Genomic DNA, 17,258 nt, shown 5'->3' with positions numbered 1-17,258 from the left:
ATTGATTACCACGTCCTTCAGTAACTCACAAGAGCCCTTTCTCTTTTTCCCTGTTTCTCCTCTTCAGCCAGTGTGTGCCTTTCATTTCTCCACACTCTGAATCCCATAAGTAGCAAAGTGCCTTCGCATTAGGTGTCATTGTGACTTTAGTTACTATAGCAACGGGAATATGGACCGTCCACGGCGATCGTTACCTCTGGGAATCTTTTTTTTATGGAGTAAGACAGACAATGTTATTGTGAGGGATAAATAACTGACACGTTCGTCACCGCCAGTTGAAATGAATCACTCGGTATCTGTTGGCATGATTTAAACGCCTCGAGTTGGGATTGTCAGAATACTTTGCTCTCCATCGCTCCTCAGATTTTCAATTTTCCATTTGTATATTTGCAGCTCCCTATCGGGACACACCTTTAGTGACTGCAGTGCAGTGTTCTTTTCATGTGCAAAATCCAATATCCGTTCTTTTCACACGTCCATTCAGAGATGTTCCTCACACACTCACTCACACACACGCCGGTATCTTTAATGAGTGCTTTTTATCCCATTGACAAACTCGGGACACTTCCTGTGACAAAAGTCTGCAGCTTCCACTTCATTTCCCTCCCCGTTTCTAAACAATCTGATCCAATAAACACACACAGGGATGTTATTATCAATTATCTCAGACAAAGGGTTTCTTCTCTAAACATTTACCTTTTCCAATAGCAAATACACAAGCAGAGCCTTCACACACTCAGTCATTTAAACACAGGCCTGCGACCTGTGATCACTCACACAACAGTTGATGATGGATGACTTGATACAGAAACAACACTGTTGTGATGACTAACCCGTGGAGGATAGAGCGGTAGAAGATGAATGAATATGCAAATAAAACATGTGACAGACTGCATCTATCTATCTATCTATCTATCTATCTATCTATCTATCTATCTATCTATCTATCTATCTATCTATCTGTCTGTCTGTCTGTCTGTCTGTCTGTCTGTCTGTCTGTCTGTCTGTCTGTCTTTCTATCTATGCAACACAGACTCGTTATTGAAAAAATCACTCGAAGCATGAATCACTGCTAAAGAAAAAAGAAGGGAGGGGGCCATGATGATGACTCAGTTTCCTGTAGGTGGTGTTGTTGTTGTGAAAGTTTTGTTTTGACATCCAGAATCATCACAACAACAACAACAGCAACAACAGAGGACTTGACCCCCTCCTTGCTGACAGCAGCTTCATCTGCTCTCACTAAAAATAAAGCGATAGCGCCGCAGGTCTTCAGCGTCGCTGGCGCCGCAGGGGCTCGTCGGGCACTGATGGATACAGGCGACGTTTTGTTTAATTTCACTTTAGCTGAGACAACTGTCGTGGCTCCTTCTCAAAGTCTTAACTCATGTTGCTTCATTTTCTTTTTTTTCTTTTTTTACCCCTCCAGAATGACCATTTCCTGAAACCTGTTTCCTTGTTGCTGCTGCTGCTGCTACTAAGATCACAGAGATAACAGCAGCAGAAGTTTTCCAACAAACAACAGGTTTCTTAGCTGTAAGTTTAGGTTTTGGCTGAACACTAAATGACATAGTACTAAAAATACTGTACTCTTAACCAGGCTGAATTATTGTCATTAAGATTAAACAAATATGTCTAATCTTGATTAATTGAATTGAATTGAACACTAATTTTTTTGTATATATTTCAGCCATTAACCTGCAACACAAATTTCATTAATCTTTTACTTGGTAATTACTTCCAACAATCTGTTGTGCTTCTGAGCTGTATATTTTGAACTCCGTCCATCCATCCATCCATCCATCTTCTACCGCTTATCCGAGGTTGGGTCGCGGGGGTAGTACCTTAAGCAGAGAATCACAGACTTCCCTTTCCCCTGCCACTTCGTCCAGCTTTTCTGGGGGTATCCCGAGGCTTTCCCAGGCCAACCGAGAGACATAGTCTCTCCAGCGAGTCCTGGGTCTTCCCCGGGGCCTCCTCCCAGTGGGACATGCCCAGATCACCTCACCAGGGAGGCATCCAGGAGGCATCCTAACCAGGTGCCCGAGCCACCTCATCTGGCTTCTCTCAATGCGGAGGAGCAGCGGTTCTACTCTGAGCCTCTCCCTCTATCTCTAAGGGAGAGCCTTTACACCCTGCGGAGGAAACCCATTTCAGCCGCTTGTATCCGCGATCTCCGACCAGTAAATTGAGAGCTTCGCCTTTTGGCTCAGCTCCTTCTTCACCAAGACAGACCAGTGCAGAGTCTGCATTAAGTCAAGACGCCGCACCAATCCGTCTGTTGATCTCTCGCAACTCAAACAGGTTCAAGTTTGAACAATTATTTCATCTGTACTTTAGAGGAATGATAATAATAATGATAATGATTATTTTTCTAATCTTTGTTGTTCACAAAAGTGGAAAGTTGCCCTTGGTTAGAAAGAAATAAAAAACATAGAGGTCAGTAATAACGAGCACAGTTCTGATTTCATGATTGCAATTTCAAAAAACTTATTGCATTTGTAGTAAAAGACAATTCTTATAAATGTTCTTGGTTGATGCTGTAGCTCTGTATCTTTTTATATTAGCTGTGCTGTGTATCGTCATGCTGCTGAGTGAATTATCCTCCAAACAGTGTCCCAAATGATTACCCAACACTACAAAACAAAGTCAAACAAGTAACAAACACTATTGTACTATTATTACTATTATTATTCTCACCCAGAGGCCATAATGAGTGTACAAACCTTGACTCGGCCCCATTCAAAGCACTGAATGTGGCTGAATAATTCATAAATGCCTTGGGAATGTGATTTTATTGTCCTTGTCGTGTATATATATATACACTTTTGTCAACAGAAACCACTTTCCCAGGCTGAGACAACTTTCCCATTCAGATAAAAAAGTGGCCACAGATGGATGTTGCTTGTTATTTCCCTCACTGTGCATCAGTGATGAACACTTTTCCCTGCAGCCTTTGTATCAGAGTGGGTTTGTAGTGCAGCTTGATGATAATACCTCTGCAGTGGAGGTCGTGTTTTCAGTGGATTCATTCTTATTCCCATGTGGAAAAGATGGGGCCACGACCCGAGGAGGAAACATGACATTTTCGAGAAAAATCCATTTGAGTGGGTGGAAGCAGGAAGTTCCCTTTTTGGACTTTGTGAGATGAGGCGTTTTAAGTAAAAGGGTGCACTTGAATGTGAATGAACGAATGAATGAATTAATGAGTGCTCGTTCCAGTTTTAGGGTGAAACCAAACACCTGCCAAACCAGTTTAATTTTTTAATCACTCTGGAATGTCATGTACAACTCAGTTGCCAGGAAAACCCAGGTACTGAACTGATGTGAGCTTACATCTGTGAACCAAAACTACTTATTTACTTATGCACATGTCTACGGAATGGTGTTTCAGCTGTGGCGTGTTGACATCTTCTCCTTAAAAACACACAGCAAACCTTTTTAAAATGTTAATATGACAAATTCTGGATTGAATATTGATATCACTGTTAATTTGACTAGTTGTCAGCTTATTTTCATAGCAAACCATGTACATTTTGAGGAAAAATCACCTTGAAGCGTCCAACAGGTGAGAATAACTCTTTAGGTTCAGAAATTTGATAGAATAGAATAGAATTATTCTAGAATTTGACTTTGGCTCATCCGCTTAAAAACATAGAATCTTAAAAGGAGACGTACAGAAAGTAATAAAAACAGGACATAGGAGAGCTTGTAAAAGACAAGACAAGAGCTGCAGCTGTGAATTAAAAGCTTAGTGGTCACTTTGTGGAGTTAAGAATACGTATTGCACTTGGAATGAATGATTTTTTTTATTGTCAAAAAAACAACACTTTTTTTTATATTAAGTGACACGGGAAGGTCAATAGTATTTACGTTTGAGATTGTAAATTTTCAGTTTTAAAAACTGACATGGTGTCCATCAAATCTGAAATCATGAGGCGTATTTGTTCATCTTTACATATCATGTTTGAGTAACATGCAAAGTTAATCACTGACAAAGTTGCCCGGTCATCCTCCAGCACTCACACAGCTCCATTACTCAAACTGGTAGAAACAGAAGCACCGTGTTGTGTCAAACCGTTCTCCTCCTAATTACATCTCAGTAGAATAACGACGCACCATTTCCCCCCAAAGCTGTCGTCACACATTTGACGATCTGTGGTAATGTCAGCTAAAGAGGATCTGGCACAGTGTGAGGAGAGTCACTGAACTGGGAGCAACTTTATCAAGTCCACACACAAAATGACTCACAGGAACAGTGCTCTCAAAGCTGAGCGACGAGACACGTTTTTGTTTTACTTCTGAACCCGCGTGTGAAAGTGTCACGTTTCCAAAAATGTGTTTTCACAGCACTGAAGGCTTTGTTATGTACCTGAGGAATAATTTACGTCTCTCAGAGTACACACAGATCCCCTGGAAGATATGAACTCACTGCTCACATCCATCTCACTCGTATGATCAGGCCCGATACAGACACAGCTTATTCATTTATCCTGCTATCAATAAACAAACTGCCCGTATTCTTGGCATCATTCAAACCGACGACACTTTAACACCATTTTGGCTCATGGAGGGTTATTTTTTTAAAGCTTAATGTCTCAGCAGACCATTATTTCTGTCATGGTTTTTAATGGGGTAGTGTGTTTTGTTCTTCCTCATACCTGGATTAGCCAAGTTTTAATACTTCCTGGTGCCAGTCTTGCCAGTAAACGGTATATAAGTAAGTAAGGCAATGGCTATAATCTGGCATATTTATGTATATATGTTGTTCCTACTCAGATAAATAGTTGCATTAACCCAGAACTAATCTATGGAAGCCCATTTCTGCCAGAAAAAAAAGAAAAAATCGGTAAAACTTAGCCTTGATAATAAAAATATCCTCAAAATAAGTCGAAATTATGAGATAATGAGAAAAAGTTGTAATTTCAATTTTTATATTTTATAATTATGACCATTTGATCTCATAATAAAAATCTTTTTATCCCATAAATGTTGACTTCTGAGATATTTTTATTATCAAGGCAAAGTTTGACCACTTTTTTCTTTTTTTTGTCTGGCTGAAATGGGCTTCCATACTAATCTGTCATCATGTGACAAAGACGAGAATTTGACTTGCTTTATGCATACAAGTTACAACTGCAGCTTTAAAGAAAAAAAAGTTGTTTATATCCAGTAACTGGCTGAAGTCTAGAGCCATAAAAAAGGATGTTTTCCTCCTCTTTCTCATGGGCCACCATTGTGCAGCACTGTCCCCAAGTGGATGTGCATGCTGAGTCAGCACTTTAACGTCATTCCTTTCATTTTAAAGCCCAGTGTTCCTGAGCTGAAGCTGAGGTCGAGGAACAATAGAACGTCCTGTTTTTCCAGAGTTACAGTTTTCTCATTCGTTCATATTCTACCTCTTTATCCTCCATATTCTGTGGGGATAATAAAGGAGCAATTTGTCATAGACGTAATGTACTGTAAATCCTTAAAGTATATCCTTAAAGTCAGATCAGCTGGTGCCGTTTCAAAGCAACCACCATGAGCGCTTCTGTTGGTTCCATTTATGAGAACTGATACAAGTTTTCCCACAACCACAAGGTCAGTGCTGCTGCCGTAAATTATTTCACCCTCTGTAATATGACTGAGTGCCTATCGACTTCCCCGTCTCTTCCTCTGTGTTGTGAACAGAATGCTGAGACCACAGAAAAACTCCAGTGACATTCAGTTGTCAAGAAAAAAAAGGAGCCTGTAGCAGTGTCTGACCTCTGTAAGCAGAGGATGAACTGATGTCGTCTTCTGTATTGTTGTTTGCCCTGTCTTTTACAGAACATATTTGTCTAACCAGTTTATATCACAGCTTCTCTGGTCCTTTTAGAATAATTCTTTTGACTCGCATCCAAAAATTTGCCGCAAAGGGGGAAAAAAAAAAAGCCCGGAAAATTGCAATTTTATGTCTGACCGTGACTTGAGCTACAGTTCTGCTTTGTCAGGCCTCTAATCTCACAGGTCTGTTTGTGTCCACAGGTCCATAATTGTTTTGTCGAGGTCCTAATGACTCATTTGATGAATAGGTGCCAGGTAATGGGGGTGAAATCAGAATTAACACAAAATGTCACCGAGCCCTTTTCACATAATTATTTCTCAGAAATAACGATGTCACGGGAAATCCGGAATTTTATTTATGGTCATAACAACAACAGTGTTTCACATTATTTAATCAAAGCTGTCACTTTGCATGTTGGGGCATGTCGCTGTACACTTAGAAATGCTGCTGGAACCTGAGCGACCCCTTTTTTTCTTCTGTTCATGCTGAGAAGAATAAATGTCTGGCACCTTTTGTCTATGTTGCACCGACTCATTATAGAGAAGTATTTCCACCGGCTCCTCAACACAACAACAGCCTGGTGTTCTGCTCTTTATGTCTAATCTGCTTAATGGCTTCTCAGAACAGCTCGCAGCACCATGAGCAGATGACTACAGTTTGAATATGAGAAGAAAAAGAAAAGTTTAGCAATGTTAACAATGTTAAACACACTATTTTTCACAGTTTCCTTGCCATAATTAATCCTTTTTTTAGTTTGATGCTCTCTTGCCCCTCAAAGACTGTGCTCTTTTCTAGCTTTTTATCATTATTTTTCTTTTCTATGCATATGAAACACATTAAATCCTCATATAAACACTTGAATTTGATTTTATTCGTTTTAAAAACAAATTGTAATTTTACGACTATGGTTTGTGCCATGTTCCTGTAAATAATATTGTTATTCCTCATTTTTTAAAGGTAATTTTAGACTCTATATTGGATAGTTAAAGTGTCTTGTGTAGACTTTGAAGTTCCCCTACAGGAAAAATAAGGTTTGGATATCTAATTCCTGCCTAAGACTTCATGCCGACTCCCCACTGCGGCCTCGCTGTGATTTGTGAGGACATGGCTCAAGGCTGCGCTCCCAGTTTATTCCATAATGAATTCAAAAAATGAGCGAATGTGAGTGTCTTCACCATTTATCATTCAGTCTTTTCCGTCTTTCTCTGCGTGTGTCAGGAAATGTTTTTCCCCAGCACAAAAACACATGTTGAGTTTTAAAGCTTTTCCTTCTGAAAGTGTAATCGATCTGAGCAACAAAAGAGAAACAAAGAACTGCAGCTTGCCCTCAGCTACTACTCGTACTGCCATGGGAACTCTAATTCAGTTAAAAATGGCACATTACGCTCCGGTGATTCTCTCAGAGGAAGTATTCGTATGCGAGCGATTATGCACACTTATTAGCCTCTCTTCTTTTTTTCTAGGTTACTGTGCAGAATCATATTAGATCTAACGAGCTGCAGCCGTGAAGGGAAACTGTCCAGTTGTTGTTGTGCGTTTACATGTGTTCAGTTCAACTCAATACATGTAGAGACAGTATTTGTATACGTTTATTGTCACGACAGTTGTTTTTGGACTTTTATGGCTGTGTTTTTGGTTCTTTGTTTCTTGTTTTCAGTTTTATTTTGAAGTTTTTCCTTTGCTTCCTGTCCTGTCTTCCATGTGTTTCACCTGTGTCTCCTTTGCCTCCCTCGTGTATTCCCTACTCCCCTATTTTGGTTCATTTCATATGTTTGTTTACTTCGTGTCACATTTCAGTCCCGACTATTTCTCTTGTTTCATGTTTTCCTGCTCTGATCCCTGACTTTCTGCTCCATGTTGGGTTTTTCCGGTTTGAGTTTTGCCTTTTTGTTTATTTTTTGCAACTACGTTTGAGTCAGGTTATTATATCATTGCTGAAACAATAGTTGACTAGGATATGTTATGTATAATATGTAGACGTGTGCAAATCTAAAGTCTAAAAACAAACCCACAGACATTTCACACGTTGCTGTTTCAATTGCACAGTCCCTTTGGAACAGGCATTGTCTTTTATAAGTGCTAAAACACTTTTTTTCCCCCCAGATAATCCGTGATTTATTATAACTCTCAAGGTGTGAAAATATGTCTCTTTTTTATGTCATGCATTGGATTTTGTGCCTAAAATGTGGCTTCATTCAAAGATAAGGTATAAGGTTATGTTTTAAAAAGCAGCAGGAACATTTTTATACATGAAACTATGCAGAGAACACACCCGTCCCACATGCAAATGTAATCTTTCTCCTGAGAGGAAACGAGTGAAAAGAATTCAAATCGCAGTTTGGATTTATTCATAAAGCAGCAAAAAAACATTGAAACATTGAGATTTTTAAGCCCATTGTGACGCACAGTATGCGACATATTGTTCTGACCATCGTTCTTCTCTTCTAACTTCTATAGATTCTATAGATAGATTTTTCCAGGTCCACTCTCATGGAACCTACGATAGAGGCTCATTATCACAGCACCGGTGCAGCATGTCCCACATTTGCTTGTGATCTCCTGCCCGCTCCTCTAGTTATTTTTTTTTTTGCCATTGTTGCCACACAATAGTCAGAATACTTTTCTTTTTTTTTTGTGTTGGGATGATTAGTGTCATGTTCCTGGATCACAGAGAACGGGATCTCATTAAAGCACACACTGGTTTCTTTAAAATGCCATTAGACAGAGAGCTTCATCAAGCACTGGGAAATAATGTAAAATAATAAATATATGATCTCTAGTTTCGGGTCTTCCTCGGCGGAACATGATGTCAGTTATGTAAATGATCTTTCTCAATAAGAGGAAAATAGATCTTTAATTTAAGATGTGGCAAACAGAGATACAATTACACATATATACACCATCTTATATAAATAAATGTCTTTCCCACAAATGAAACCAAACTTATGCATGGCCAAAAATAACTTGCGAGAGTGAGAATCAGTATTAATGTTCTCTCTCTGTTTGTACCTCACACTGTCGCAGTCTCCAAGCTGTGACTCCTCCGTGTGTGTGTGTGTGTGTGTGTGTGTGTTTCGTCTTTTGTCTTATTATATATTTATTTAGCATTTGCTGTTTGAGCAAAGCTGGTGATTCATCGCGGAGATCCCAGTCTGTGTCACTGTGTGTGTGTGAGTGTGTGTAAAGCCTGACAGGTTTGGGTGACAACACAAAGCAAAGGCAGACTATAAGCTGACGGCAGTTTAGTGAACACAAATGATCCTATTGTGGCGTGGTGAATGACTCGCATGGTGCGTAGAAAAATTAAGTTTGCAGATTCATATCAGTGTGTATGGACATGTTTATCACAGCATGCATATGTGGTTGAATTTAATCCATAAAGGACTTGATGTCTTTTATGTCAGTGGCACATTATTCTCCTTCCTCTTGTGCATAAATAACACAATTAGCCAGTGTGATAGTGGAATATTTGCAGCTACGTTGTGGCAGAATCATATAATTGATCTATTAAGGCTTTTAGGACATTCAGGACAAACTCATTTACTAATAGTTTAATTGTAACAGACGCTTGTTTGTATTTAAAATTGAGTTTTAATGAGTGTGGTGATCTAATAAAGACTGCGCCACTTAAAGGTGATGAATCGGGTGATAAAATAAGCGCTTTCTAATGGATAAAACATCCATCCATCCAACATGTGTAGCACAGAATGTGCAGTGTTGCATAAACTTGGTCCAAAATTCTAAAAACAAACACATCATCACTGTAACACTGTCAATGTCAGTTAACGTCACCACTCTGGAACCAACCAGAACAGGTGAATGTCAGGTAACATATGCCCTGTCCAACTTAATTTAGCTGCCTGTACTGAGTCTAATTGAGCCACACGTTATTTCGTGGAGGCCCCTGTTTCTTCCTCGCTCTCAGATACACAGTCACTTCTAATCTGTGTGCAGGGTTTTCAGGCCCCGGCCTGCATTTAGCTCATCACAGAGGGAGAGATTGGTCCAGAAGTCACAGCAAAAAAGAGTAATTTAATGTTCATCAGGTTTTTGGCAGAGCTCCAGCTCTGTCCTGACTGAACTGGGCTCTGCCAATGCAACCGATGAATTGTTCTGTTGGTTTAGGGGGGGATTTAAGCCTTTTTGATAATATAGGGACACAAATGTGTCCGTAAGGGTGTGATTTAGTTCAGTTAAAATGCAGTAAAGTGAATATTTTTGCTTTAAAATGACGTTGTAGGCAAAAAAAACAGTAAAGCAACTTATGATCTACTTAAGGCTATAATGTAATCTATGTAGAGAAATAATGAAAGTTGTCGACTGCACTTTGACACGACCAACAAACGCTTATAATCAGTTCACACGAACCAAAATAGAACTCTTTCTCAACCTATGAATAGACTTTGTTAATCTTTTAACAAAGGACTAAAGAATCCAAAGAATCCTCTTTTGGGTGAGGTTTATCACTCGTGTACGTGACTCTTCCTTTTTCTCTTTCCTCTCACCTTTGGCGACCGATCAAAAGGTGACTAACAACAAACCCGATTGAACAGCTATTCAAGAACCACAATTTTCACATTGTAAAAACGTTCTATTTTCGCTTCAAAGACACTGATGTTTTCTCCTCCACACACACACACACAAAAACTACTTTATTTTGTTTGTTATATTTGTTTTTATGTCTGTTGGCTCCAGGGAAAAGAGCGCTGGGCCAGGCTCCGTGAGTTGCCAATGCTGTAAAAAAAATGTTCCGATTTTATCGTCGCTCTGATGGATTTACGCAGTGTCCCTCTTTATCCATACTCTCACTGGGGCAAATCACACATTTAACACTGACCATAAAACACCTCTATCGAGAGAAAGCCTTTAAATTGAAGCACTGCCACACTCAGAGGTCAGATAAGAGAACTCTCGTCAATGAACCCACACCTGATCAGTCACAGACTCACACCTGTCTACCTGTCTGGCTCTTGTTAGTTCCATGATCGTTTACTCTGGTCTGTCTTCATCTCATTATGTGTGAAAGCTGTTATCCTTGGCTTTCTGTCAGGTTCGTCTCCTTTGTTCATTTCTGCAGTGACGATTTAGAGGCATAAAACTGGTCAACCTGATTAAAATGGGCTAAAAACACACTTGAACTTTATTTTTTTATTTATTTTTTTCCCTGGGTTTTATCGCTGCTTGTTCTCTTGACCACTTTCTGTGTCGCCGCCAGAGAAAGAGAGAGAGAGAGAGAGGAGCAACAGCTGTTGTTGTTGTTGTTGTTGTTGTGTGTGTGCCTGGTCAGTCCAGTCAGGGTCAGCCAAGTGGACGACGAGGACTCTAAGTATAAATGTATGAAGCACAACAGCGGCGAGTCCCCATTGTCACTGATGTCAGAAGCAGCAACAGCGTGGCTGAAATAGAAGTAAACTAAAACTTTATTTTATATGAATGTTGATCATTTTCTGCAGAGCCACAGGGACATCATTTGAGTTAGATGGTGTTGTATATACCGTTTATACTTCATTATGTACCCATGACACCTAAGGAAGTGTCAGGAATGGGACCCAGCGTGGTCTTCAGCTGCTTTAAGCTCCATCGTGTTGTACTCTATTTTTCAGAGATTGATATTTGAGTTACTTTTCTTAGAGAAAATAAGTTTAATTACTCACATATTCTTATTACATGACCTGGAGTTCAATATTAACAGCCGTAACTTAATACACAAACTAGGCGCCTTTCATGGTTCCCTCACGAGATACCAAGGCTATGTGAACTGAATAAAAATAGTAGAATATAAACATATATATATGATAGATAAACTGTAACTATACTGTTACCTATGCAAGAAAGTAGTGCTGCTAACAGTAGAAACTATCAAATAAGAAGGAGAAATAGGACAAATAGTGTTTTAGTTCACAGTAGCAGCAAAAGGAAATTGCTGTTTTGGAAGTTCATCTGTCTGGTCGTTTTCATCTGATCTGAAGGCATTTTTGTCCCAATAAAACTGCCACTAACTCACAGGATATTTGTTCTTTTTCTAACTGTCTTCTGTAACGACGATTGTGCAGGAAAAACCTTGAAGACCAGCAGTTTTTGAAATACTCAGACCAACCTGTCAACCGCCAGGCCACATTTAAACTATTTTTGATGCACCATTTGAACAGCTTTAAAAAGCACTTCTCAAAGATTAATATCACTTTAAAATCACTCATAAATAAAATGAAAAAATCAGGCAGGAGAATACCTGCCTGAAAAAATCAGGCAGGAGAATATCATTGAATTAATGACGAACTGGAAAGAAGCCAATCTCTGCATCTGAGGGAACTTTAATTGTCTTCCACCGCGCATGAATCTATGGGTGAATTCCAATTCCTTGCTTAACCCTCAATCTCAAAAATGCGCGCTCCCGCTAGTGCAAGTGCTGTCCCGATTCTCAGAAAAATGAAGTGGAGGGGCAAGTTGGGGCTGTATCGCCCTCAATATTGAGATTTTCCGAGACCACCCTTGGGAGCAAGGGCTACCCACAATGCATTGCGTGTTTTAACATAACAAAGATGGCGCCGAAAGCAGCGAAACGAGTATGCTACATATTAAGTATTTTCTTTGTTAATAGAGATATAAAAATGGTGAAAACCATTGTATTATCGTAGTTTAGGCCCATATTATGGATCACTTACGTCATTGTTGCATAACATTTATTTTTATTTTACAATCTTTTGTCAATAGGCGGCCGGTGTGGACGAGTGATCGTTTGCGATCGTTTACTTTTCAATAAGCCGTGGTGTGTGGTAACTGTCAGCTGAATATGTCCGTGGTTGTGGTATTTGTATGAGTATCATCTAATAACTAACTGACAACCTAATAACTTGACTGACAAACGGAGCGTAATAAATAATCGTGACGTAAATGTGTTCTTCTTCTTCTTTTTTGGAGTTGACAGACTGGACGCAGCTTTCACGTTATTCTGCCCCCCACAGTCTGAAGACGTATCTGCATTTAAGGGATGTCCCATTTCTAAGTGACAAAATAACACACAACACTTGGTTTTGAGGGCCAGTTAAGATTAAGGGTTAAGATAGGAATTTGAATTGGCCCTAAATCACAATGAACACAATAATTAGTTCTCTGTATGTTTGTGTTCTGTCCTGTGAATCTGTGTCATTTCACAGCAGCAGACACAGACTCAGGCTCCTCTGGTTGAGCAAATGAAAGCTGAGAAGTGAGAGGACACGGAGTGACCTCCAGAGTTCAGCAGCAGTGTTTTTCAACTGAGACAACAAACACCCTCAGCATCTGATGTCTCTGTCTCCTTTAAACAGTTTACCACAACTGTCACGACTGAAGAACAAGTAGACAAGTGGTCTTACAAGTCAGTTATCTTCATTTTATTGACTTATATATTGACATATTTCTGTTGAGGGAGAATCCAGGTTATTATAGTTAACGAAAATGAACGGAAACTAAACATTTTCTTTAAGTGAAATAAGATTAAAAACTAGGGTTTTAAGAAAAATGTGCTTAGTTTTGGGTTTATATGAAGTGTGTTTATTTTTAAAAAGGTAAAAAAATGCTACGACTTTATTCATGTAATATTACGACTTTATTCTCATAATATTACAACTTTATTGTTGTAATATTACAACTTTATTCTCGTAATATTGCGACTTTGTTCTCATTACAAAATTACGACTTCATTCCCGTAATATTACAACGTTATTCTTGTCACAATGGTACAACTTTATTCTCATTATATTACAGCGTTATTCTCGTAATATTTTTCTCATAATATTACTACTTTATTCTCATAATATTACAACTTTATTCTTGTAATATTACCACTTTATTCTCATAATATCACAACTTTATTCTCATAATATGACAACTTTATTCTCATAATATTACAACTTTATTCTCATAAAAGTATTACTATATTGTCATATTATAACTTTATTCTCATAATATTACAACTTTATTCTCATAAAATTATCACTATATTGTCATAATTTTATAACTTTATTCTCATAATATGACAACCTTATTCTCATAATTTTACAACTTTATTCTCATAATATTACAACTTTAATCTTGCTATATTACGACTTTGTTCTCATCAAATGGCTACTGTAATCTCATATTATGACAACGTTAATCTCGCTAGATTACAACTTGATTATTATTCCCGAAAGATATTTCTTCTTCTTCACTTTGAGTCTAATAGTCACAGAGCGTCACAGCTGAGATGATGCTGAGACGGGCGGAGGACACAGTGAGGAGGAGTAGGAGGAGGATCTGAGGAGGAGGTCGGAGAAGGTACAGAGGGTCGAGGTTGTGGATGGCCTTGAAGGCATCCAGGAGGTAACTCGGAAATTAACTGGGAGCCAGTGGAGTTGTTGCAAGATGGGGTTGAAGTTAGTTTAATTATCAGGTATTTTATCATCCAAGAGCACACGTAACTATGCTCAGGTTGCTCTTTCTCTCTACTTTGAAAGTCCCTGTGCTGCTATGAGGAAAGTTCAAAATTGAGGTTATGAGAAACCGTTGGGTTCACTTTATCCAATTTACGGCATGTTTAATGGAGCAGAGGAGCAGAATCTAATGTGGAATTTCATTCCCTTCACTCTAATCTCCACCAGTGGAAATAGCTTTTGGGAGCTTAAGTGGCAGTGAAACCTGAGGGTAGAATGACAAAATATTAATTACTTCCTGACCGACATATAAAATCAGTAGTTTGTGTGTGTGTGTGTTCCCACAGCACAAACACACAAATCTTCTTTCTCCAAGATGTTTGGAAGAAGAAGACGTAGAAGAAGTTGTAATTTTACGAGAATAAAGTTGTAAAGTTGCTGATGAAAACTAAAATATGAAGTATTTCTTTATTTGTGTAGCCCCAATCTCAAAAGATTATGACTTTATTCTCAAAAGATTCAAACAAAATGTATTCAGTTTGGTCCTAATCCTTCGTAAAAATATATTTTTTTGATTAATTCATCTATTGTCTTTTGTTAGCGCTCCATTACCATAGCGGTGATGACATAAATCAAATTCAATTGCGTGTCCATTATCAGGATAAAAGAACTTGACCTGTCCACATTCGAAGACGACTCATTTCCCATCGATGAGAAAAGAACCAGACAAAGGATGAAAGGCGGCCGCTCCGCCGAATCCCCGAGAATGAATAATGAATAAAAGATCGACATCATTTCAACCGATGATGTTTTCAGCTCATGGCAGGTAACAGATGCTGATCAATGCAAATGTGTCCCTCCAAAAAACAAATTAAAGGCTTTACCTCTTTCAGCCGCTGACAAAACTCCTCGTGAATAAAGATGAGTCGACATGTTTATCCTTTTTATCTTTAACGACATGATTACACACCTTTGAGTGCAGTGAACCACCTCCGTCCACAAGTGTGTGTGTGTGTGTGTGTGTGTGTGCGTCGCCAAGTGTTACCACTGCAGCTGGCTGGGGGTTCACTCCTGGCCTAAAGGTTACTTCTATGTTTTCACTCTTATGCTAATGTGTAAAGTGGCAGCCAGAGATTTGTGTTGTTTCTCCTTCTCCTTTTTTCTTTTGAGTGCTTCACAGACATTTCAGCTTTCATTCATGCCGTTTCCTGTCAGGCTGCAGAAGGTCGACACATATTTCAAACAGGGTATGATGAAATGTTTGATACTGAGGCCTGGGGGCAGCCAATATTTGAGATAAAGGGAAAGTAGCAGCACTATTATGGTCTTATGTTTAGATAAGAGTCACAATATTGCCATATAGAAATAAACTCAAGAGGTTAAGTTCAACTTACCTCAATATGTCAGTTTTTGCTTATTTTAACCATAAAAGGGACAGAAAAATGTCCTGTAACTAAGTGCTTTTCCAATTTTTTTCCAGAATAACTTCTCATATGTGGCAGTTATTTGCAGTTTTCTGCTTGTTTAAATACTGTTTTAACCATTTAAAATTAAGAAAAACAAAATGTTTTACTGAGATTTTGCGTGTTAAATTAGAATTTAGGACAGTATAAAAACATATTTACGATAACGTTTGTTTGAGTTTTTGTCTGAATGTGCAAAAAATGGAAACTTCTGTCCAATTCCCTAATTTTCTGGTGACAAAACGCTTGATTCTCCTTCTTCTTGCAACTGCATGACTTAAATTACCGTAATAACCACACGTTGACTTTAACGTGCAATTTTTCCAATCGCACAAACTGGCATGAAAGTACTGCCGTGTCGGGGATACGATCGGTGTTACAGATTACAGTTTAATCTCTTGATATAAGTTTATGTACCACAAGGTTAGATGAAGAAGTAACGTGGACTCCATGGAATTTCTGACAATTTTTGATCGTCAAATCTCAGTATTTAACAAGTGTGCATGTCAAAGATCAATGCTGAACTCGATAATTGGAAATTGCAGTGCTTTTTATTGTTTATTTCAATCGTTAATCTAGATGCATTTGATTCTAGAATTAAAAGAAATGATAAATCAGTTTGTGCGACGATGGATGAAGCAAAGTGAAAGGGAATGGGTGAATGTTGTTCGACTTGTCCGACTTGATTCAGGAATTATTCTGGTGAATAATTAAAGGTCAAAGTGAAGGAATAGGATGTGTTAATTACAATTTGAGGGCACTTCAGAGAGATAGATGTTCCACTACATCTTACATGTGTTTCGGCAGCAAAGAAACCACATTACAGAAAAGAAAATACAATTAAAAAAGTGTCTGTATTGTATTGAATGCTCTTGAAGAAGAAGTCTGGAAATAATAGGCCTGCTATAGATGTTTACGCTGCACTTCCTTAAATGAGATTGTAATTTAACGGCGTCCACAGAGGATGTTTTGTTCAGGATATGTCGTTATACATTTACTCCCTGCTCTGCCATGATTCTCCCTCCTCTCTGTCCAGTCTTCATGACCGTCCATCTGCTCACCACTTCTCTTCCTCTCTCATTAGCTCCATTTTCATTTAAATAGACTCTCCTCCAGCTGCAGCTTTCAGCCCTCGTGTGCTCTCGTGTTTCGAGCTCCCGCTCTGACTGTTACCGACCGCAGCTCAACAAAAAAACATACAGTTCAACACGCGCCCCGTAACTATTACGGTCAGGAGGGATTGGTGCATGGGTGTACGAAAAACAAAATGTACCCATTCCCTTCACACCCACAATAAGCTGCTTTTTAGGTGTCGGCTGAGATTTAACACATCATGAAATGGCCTTTAAAACGCTGCTTTTAAAAGGCAAACGGGTCTGTTTATATCCAGGTGGTAGGTTTGTTGTTGTTTTTGTTGTTGTGGCTAAAAAACTTTATCTCCAAATTAAAGGGTTTCTGGGCACAGAGAAGTTAAAATTAATCGTCTGGTAAACCTTCTCTTCTTTTCCCTACAAAAACGCTTTCGTAGCTGGGTTCTAAATGTGGACGTGCACTGTGTGATGCATCGGTGTGAACTTTGCTTTGTCTCCACTGTGGCGT

The sequence above is a fragment of the Microchirus variegatus genome (genome assembly GCF_963457635.1).
Source record: "Microchirus variegatus genome assembly, chromosome: 2".
Taxonomy (NCBI): Eukaryota; Metazoa; Chordata; class Actinopteri; order Pleuronectiformes; family Soleidae; genus Microchirus; species Microchirus variegatus.
Note: the sequence above shows the minus strand (reverse complement) of the source record.